Source organism: Oryctolagus cuniculus, chromosome 1 (genome assembly GCF_964237555.1).
Source record: "Oryctolagus cuniculus chromosome 1, mOryCun1.1, whole genome shotgun sequence".
In the NCBI taxonomy this organism is placed as follows: Eukaryota; Metazoa; Chordata; class Mammalia; order Lagomorpha; family Leporidae; genus Oryctolagus; species Oryctolagus cuniculus.
Window position 1 is genome coordinate 138009324 of NC_091432.1, and position 8115 is coordinate 138017438.

At 52.3% G+C, this 8115-nt stretch overlaps 1 long non-coding RNA gene across 2 annotated transcripts; it reads left to right on the plus strand.

Annotated features, from left to right (window-relative positions):
• Positions 1 to 229: 229 nt before the first annotated feature.
• LOC127491449 (uncharacterized) lies at positions 230 to 2094 on the plus strand. 2 transcript variants are annotated; one of them, XR_007920136.2, is made up of 3 exons: positions 230 to 668; positions 784 to 1046; positions 1494 to 2094. It is a non-coding gene; the product is annotated as an uncharacterized lncRNA (long non-coding RNA). The 2 variants fall into 2 exon arrangements; XR_011385149.1 differs by having other exon boundaries at positions 230 to 1046.
• Positions 2095 to 8115: the final 6021 nt, after the last annotated feature.

Consider the following 8115-nt stretch of genomic DNA (forward strand, 5'->3'; position numbering starts at 1 on the left):
TAAAGATAGAGAGAGTCACCCGACACTAACTCAGCAGACTCTGTGCCTAGAGCCTGGGCACCCACAGGAAGAAGGCGCCGAGTCCATCTTGGTGGGAGGCTCCCTTGCACAAACACACATACACAGATGGCTGGTGGGGTGGGGGACGGGACTGTCATAGGTTGGATTGTGTCCATCCCCTCCCCACCCCCACCCCCACCACCACCCCCACCACCACCCCCACCCGTTGAAGTCCTAACCCCCAGGACCTCAGAGTGGGACAGGGTCTTTAAAGAGATGAGAAAGGTAAAATGAGTGTGATTCAGGTGGGCCCTGACCCGACGTGAGTGGTACCCTTATCGAAAGCGGAGGTTAGAGCCCGGGCACGCACCCAGGGATGACACTCGGAGGAAGCACCCCTGCGCGCGCTCTCGCCTCGCACCGGCAGCCTCCAGGGCAGGCGGAAGGCAAGTGTCTGCTGCTCGGCTCCGGGCTCTGTGTGTGTGTGCCGCTGCGCGCACCCAGCCCAGGCTCGTGGCTGGGGCTCACTCCACCCTGCACTGCACCTGGGAAGCATTTGCAGCTCTTTCTCATGAAAAGTTGTCCGGAAGGTGTTCTGAACACCTTTGCCTCAATAAACAAAAGCTGCAAAGCATGCCGGGACGTCCATCAGCCCTTGTCATAATCAGGTATGCCACTGGCCGTGGCAGGCCCTATGGGAGATGACTGTTCCTAACAAGGAGTGCTGCCCTGGCCACCATCTGGAGTTCCCTTTTTCTTTATCTTTGGAATCCTGCAATCAAGGTGAACACGTGTCCTGGAATGACTTGCTTCCCGGAGCAGAATCACTGCCAAGGCACAAGTACCCCCCAGTCTCTGCACTGGCACTGCCGCACCCAGCTGCACTGGTTTAAGGAACGAAGCCCGCCCGTCCCTGGACTTGAACTTCTCCCTGAAGTTGGGGTGGCCGCTGCAGCATTGGGTGGTACCCCTTTTCCTTCTGGGAGATCCTGCGCCCTGTGGAGCCTCTGGGCTCCCAAAGACCCTGACAGCCACAGAATATCATTGTGAGTTCTTCACAACTTCTGGGGCTACCTCGATACTAGATGGTGGGGACGTGTGACGTCAGGGCAGTGACTCACACAGACAGGGTCTGAGGGACACACACAGTCAGGGTCTGAGGGACACACACAGTCAGGGTCTGGGGGACACACACAGTCAGGGTCTGGGGGACACACACAGTCAGGGTCTGAGGGACACACACAGTCAGGGTCTGGGGGACACACACAGTCAGGGTCTGGGGGACACACACAGTCAGGGTCTGAGGCAGCTTCCAGACTGCCTTCCAGACAGCCCACCAAAGAGATAGATTTGGGGCTACAAGAGAAAGACTAGCTAAGCCAAAGCTCCAACTACGTAGGATCTAATTTGACTTCACTCAAAGCAGTCCAGAGACAGGCAGTCTAGGCCCTATATCAGCCAGTCAAGAAGCTGAAGGCTCTCTCTTCCCTTAGCCTCTCCCTCAAGGGTGAAAGATGACTGCTGCAGCTCCAGCCATCATTTCCACTTTCCACTCAGAAAGGAGAAGGACGCATCAGGGAAGAAAGGATAGCAAAACTTCTGCAGAAAGTTCAGGCACCCCCTTGTGCCACGAGGGCCAGCACGTGCCACGGAGCCACCCCCGTATGCAAGCCAAGCTGGGAAACTCGGAATGCTGGCTGCACACTGCCGCCTCATGGGGAATTCGAGTACTGCAGATTCAGGAGCTGAGAAGCGAGGGGACCAGTGTCGAGCCACTGCCTGTGAAGCCAGCATCTCATAGGAGAGCAGGTTTGAGCCCCAGCTGCTCTGCTTCTGCTCCAGCTTCCTGCTAATGCACCTGGGAAAAATAGCAGAACATGGTCCACGTGCTTGGGCCCTGCTACCCACATGGGAGACCTGGATGAAGCTCCTGGCTCCTGGCCATTGCAGCCATTTGGGATATGAACCAGAGAACAGAAGATCTCTCTCTCTCTCTCTCTCTCTCTCTCTCTCTCTCTTTCTCTCTGTCTCTCCATCTCTCTTTGAAGCTCTGATTTTCAAATAAATGGATAAATCTTAAAAAAAAAAAAAAAAGATGGCTGGCAACGCGCCTCACTAGGCTAATACTCCGCCTTGCGGCACCAGCACACTGAGTTCTAGTCCCGGTCGGGGCGCCGGATTCTGTCCCAGTTGCCCCTCTTCCAGGCCAGCCCTCTGCTGTGGCCCAGGAGTGCAGTGGAGGATGGCCCAAGTGCTTGGGCCCTGCACCTGCATGGGAGACCAGGAGAAGCACCTGGCTCCTGGCTTCGGATCAGCGCAATGCGCTGGCCGCGGCAGCCATTGGAGGGTGAACCAACGGAAAAGGAAGACCTTTCTCTCTGTCTCTCTCTCTCACTGTCCACTCTGCCTGTCAAAAAAAAAAAAAAAAGATAAGAAAACAGATGGTAAATAGGTCATCAGTCACTGATACTGTTATCCAGAGTGGCCATTTAAGAAGCCCTCCTAGGTCACGTATCTTGTCAAGTAAAAACAGACGCATATGCTCTCTCAGCCTCATTACTTTATACTTGTATATCCGTTACAAACATGCCCCACATGTGAACAGAGTATTTCAGCAAAACTCATTCTAATTTTAGAAGAAGGGACAGATTTAAAATATTCCTTTAGTGCCTCAATGATGCTAGAACAAAATAAACAGTTATTTTTAAGGCAGAACCCTTAAGACAAAAAAAAAAAAAAAAAAAAAAAAGAAGGGGAGATGAACCAATGGCACCAAGACTGGAGAAGCTGTGAGTGTGACTGATTGCTCCAGCCGAGGACAGCTGCGCTCGGAGCTGTCCGCCCAGGGCTACACAGCAAGCCGGCTTTCGGGGGGCTCCCCTCCCAGACTCACGCCGGGGGCCCCAGAGTCATCTGGAGGTGGGAGGACAGCTAGGCTGCCCGTGGACCCCTGCTTCCTCCTCTCCACCTGAGGCAGGGCTTCCGGTCTGGGGACTCCTTGATCAGTTGAGTACCATTCGTCTGTTTGCTGTTGCTGACGACACAGTGCCACAGTCAGGGTGAGTTATAAAGAAAAGAGGCTTTTCTGACTCATGGTTATGGAGGCACGAGGTCAAGGGGCCTCCTTGCCGGGAGCGTCCCAGGGTAGCACAGGGCCTCACGTCGTGAGAGACAGGAAGCAGACCCATGGTAGTATCCCTCTGGTCTCTCCTTAGCCCCCAGGATGCAGTCCAAGGATTTATCAAGCCCTGACCACCTCCCAGATGCCCCCCTCTCAGCACCATAGCTGGGTTAGGTTTCTGCCTTCTCACCAGGAAGGATTCGATTTCAACACATGGAGCCACTGGGGACACACTCCAACCGTGTCCAAGCTGCAGTGCGCACCGTGGGGCCACAGGGCGGCCGAGGAACATTTGTGTACTAAGCGTGTGGATCTTGCTGCTGTCTTCTCCCTCTTCTCTCTCAGAGACTGGCAGCCAGGCCACTACTCACCAGCAGGATGGTGGTGACCTTCCGTGGACTCTGTCCAGCCCAAGAGGAACCCAAAGGAAGCTGACCCGGAGATGCCCCACAAAGGCCCCACCAAATTCCTGCCACACAAAACACACAATTTACACACCCCAGCCAAGACCCTGAACTCCCAACTGCGTCCCCAACGTCCTGGTCTTCAAAGTGAGCTGCAGCCAAGTGTCCCCAAGGGTAGCCTGTTAATAAAGAAAGATCGGGAACAAGTAATGTGGAGGAAATGGCCAAAACGAAGAGAAAAAAGTTTCAAAAGTAGTATAAACTTGGCTTTGACACAATGATTTTTGTACATGGAACTTATATGAAATTCAGATTAATAAGTAAACCAGGGCCGGCGCCGCGGCTCACTAGGCTAATCCTCCACCTTGCGGCGCTGGCACACCGGGTTCTAGTCCCGGTTGGGGTGCCGGATTCTGTCCCGGTTGCCCCTCTTCCAGGCCAGCTCTCTGCTGTGGCCCGGGAGGGCAGGGGAGGATGGCCCAAGTGCTTGGGCCCTGCACCCCATGGGAGACCAGGAGAAGTACCTGGCTCCTGCCATCGGATCAGCGCAGTGCACCAGCCGCGGTGGCCATTGGAGGGTAAACCAACGGCAAAGGAAGACCTTTCTCTCTGTCTCTCTCTCTCACTGTCCACTCTGCCTGTCAAAAAAAAAAAAGTAAACCATGACTGGCACCTAACTACACCCCTGTGCTTACATATCATCCCCCCACTACCCACGCAACAGCAGCAGAGCTGTCCAGTCATCAGAGCCTACAATGTTCACCCTCTGTCTCTTCACAAGAAAAGTTTGCCAAACTCTGCTCCATCTCAAGCAAGTGGGCAGACAGTTAACGACTACGTATGTCTCTACCATGAGTGTCTCCACAAAGAAACACGGGGAGAGTCAGGAGAAACGCGACACTGACTGTTCCCAGGATGCATTATGGGCAACACGCACTCCAGGGACGTGGGTGACCTGCACAAGCTGCCCCTGTAGAAAGGCAGAGCTTCTGGAAGGCACTGCTTCTGGAGGCTGCCCTGTGGCCTGAGGCTCCCCAGTCCTTCCCCACTCACAGTGCTCCACCCACCTGGCAGTGGAGCTGCTCCTGCCTGCTCCCCCTTCCTGCTCAGGAACCAAAACACCAGGGAGATGAGGTGTGGGAGCTGGTCAGTAGCCACTGGCAGCAGGGTCAGTGACAAGTGACAGAAACCCAATTCAAGTAAGGGTGCTTTTGTTAAGGAGACTAGGCTGGCTTACGCACCTGGGGAATCCAAAGTGAGTGGAGTGTAGGGCATAGCTGGACCTGGTGCTCAAATGATGTCATCACCCCCTACACACACACACACACACACACACACACACACCTCCCTTGCCCTCACTCTTACTCAGGCCTCCAAGTGGAAGCAAGACACCCCTGTGGCTGCTGCATCATAAGATCCTTTCCGTTACCACCTTCCTTCTAGAAACACTAAGGGATTTTCTGAATTAGACCTCCAGGGTTGATGACACTTGGTCTGCTATGTGTGATTGGCTGGAGCCCAAGCCAATCACTATGACCAAAGGATAGATGCTCTGGCTGCCAAGGGCTGGCTGTGCCACACAAACCACAGAGTTTGGGCAGGACAGTCACAGAACAGCAAAGGGGGACCCCTCCTCATAAAAATGGGACCCTGTGTGGTTTCCCATTTCCAGCCCTCGTTAGTAATTTTCCTTGGTTAGCAGAGTACGTATCCTCACCGTAACTACACACATAACACTCTCAATAGGAGGGAACTTCAAAAAGTTCATGGGAAATGGAATTGAAAGATGAGTTTATTTTGGTACAAGAAAGAGTGAAATCTATGCATATGAGGGGAGTCTTTAAAAAGCTAATGGAAAATGTGTATCATAAAAAAACTACGCATGGATTGGAAACTTTTGGGCACTAAAATAAACTCATCTTTCAATTCCATTTCCCATGAACTTTTTGAGCTGCCTTCATAGATTTTTGGGAACTTGCTGCTATGGATTCATCCCTGAATCATCACATTTCAGAGGAAATGGACACATATCTTATTCATCCCCGCCCTCCCTAAAAAAGGCCACATATTGGGAGAAAACATGTCAGGTATGAATCACGAGTTCCACTTTCTACCCTCACCTGAGGACATGAGTCTTTCTCAAATCCATTGAAGAGTTAACCGTCTTCTGAGGCAGCACCCAGAGCGCACGCTCAACGTTGCCTGACGTCACAGGCCTTTAATCCTCGCACACATTATTCGGCCGTGGTGTTTCTCACTACCCTTCCGAAGCAGCCTCATCAGGACCAGGGCACTTGTCTGCAGCCTCTGCCTCCTTGCTTGACTTCAATCCACGCAGTCTGAGAGCGTTTCCAGGCATTGGACAACAAAGGCCTGAGGACCAAAGGGTATAGGACTTGGTTGAAGGAGTTCTCTTTGTTTCTCTTCCCTGGGTCATCACTGTCCCAAGCAGGCAGGCGCAAGGGCTTCAAAGGCACTGGCTGGCTGGCTGGGTAGTCGTGTGCAGGTGGCCTGCCTCAGCTGAGCCTTATCAGTCAAGGAGAATGGGGGTCCCCGCCCTGCTGAGTGGCTTGGCATCCCCGGCCCTGCTCCCTCTTGCTCCTGTCTACACAGCAGGGGACAAGGCAGGAAAGGTGGCTACATAAACCCCGAGTCTGCCTGCATCTACACCAACACAGCTGCATCACAGGAGCTCAACAGGTGACCCATCTCTCCCTTTCCTGTCTCCCCAAGTCTTCCCACATCAGCGCCCTCCTGGTTTGCTGCCTCGTGGGGCCCTTCTCTGACAGGCCAGCTCAGATTCAGGCAGGCACTCACCACTGTCTCCTTCACCTACATGAAGCCTTTGGTATCCAAATAGCACAGCCAAGAGGGAGGGACCTGTTGCCAGGGAAAAGCAGCAGGTGCCTGCTCTGGGTGCCCTGATCTCTGACTCTCACCAGGCATGGAGCACAGTACTGACAGCATGATCCCTGTCCTGCAGGGCCTCCGAGCCATGGCCGTCCCCTTGTCTCTAAGGTCTGCTGGCCCAGCCACCTTCTGCCTCTCTGGATGACTCTCCTTCCCCATCAGTACAGTGAGGCCCCTTCCGATTCACCCTGCATGGTGGGAGCAGGGTGACCGCTCACAGGGGTGACTCCAATTCCCTTTGGTCCCTGCCTTCCTAGCTAATGAAAGGTGCTGAAAGCTGGCCTCTCAACTCATGGCCTGTTGCCATAAAAATCAGAAACTGCTCATAACGGAAGGGAAAAGTTGAAAGATAAAACAAGTGGAGATCATTGTGAGTGCACATGTATCACCTTTTTTTGCTCCTACTTTTTCCATCAGTGTCAGAAGACCGAGAGGCACCAGGCTCCAGCACTTTGCTCTGTGTGCCTGTGGGCCCCAGGCATCTGATCTACCTGGACTTGTGCTGGAGACTTTAGGCTTCAAAAGAAGATGTTGGCAACTTTTCCCCCAGTCATCCCCTCTACATGCAGCTGCAAATCCTGGAAATGCCCTGCAGGTTGCAACAGCACCAAAAGCCCCCCAGCAGCACCAAGGGTGAAGCAGCCCAAAACAACACTGCAAAGACCGTGGAAGGAAACAGTGATGGGCATCGCAGCCCATGAAGTTAGCTGAGAACCTCCACCTGAACCCGCAGACAACTGCTTTCTAAGGAGAGGGCTTCAGGTGCACCCGACGTCTCCCAGCATCAGCACAGAAATGTCCCAGAAGAGTCAAAACTCACTGCTGGTATCAAGAAGGAGCCAGGAGTAGCAATGGCAAATTATCTTGAAACAAATTTTAAATACAGAAACTCAGTCAAGATGTTGAAGTGACAAAAAGTTAATCAAATGGAAATTATACTACTGAAAAATGCAACAATTGAGGGTTTTTTAAATGATGACTTAGTAGAGAAGATGTGACAAGGTATAGTCAACCAACATGAGGATAGATCAATAGCATTTACTTAACCTGAGCATAGACCTAGAACAGAATTTTCAAAAATAAACAGAGTGGCAGGCATTGCGGGCAGGTTGGGACACCAGCATCCCATATCGGAGTTCCTGCTTGAGTGCTGGCTGCACCACTTCTAAGGCAACTTCCTGCAAATGCATCCTGGGAAAACAGCAGAGGATGGCTCAAGTACTCGAACTGCTGCCACTCAGATGGGAGATCAGAGAGATCCTGGCTCCAACCTGGACCAACCCTGGCTATTGCAGGCATTTGGGGAGTGAACCAGCAGAAGGAAGACCTCTCTCTGTGTCTCTTCTTTCTCTCTCATTCTACCTTTCAAGTAGATGAAATAGATAAATGAATATTTTAAAAAATGAACAAAGTTTCAGGGATCTGAGGCAGAAACAACAACAATAAATAAATACATAAATAAATAAATAAATACTCTAACCTTCATGTTATTGGAGTCCCAAGAGAGAAAAAAGAGTGAGATTAAAAAAATATTCAAAGAAATCATGGCTGGGACTGACACTGTGGTGCAGCGGGTTAAAGCCCTGGCCTGAAGCGCTGGCATCCCATATGGGCGCTGGTTCAAGTCCCGGCTGCTCCACTTCCAATCCAGCTCTCTGCTATGACCTGGGAAAGCAGCAG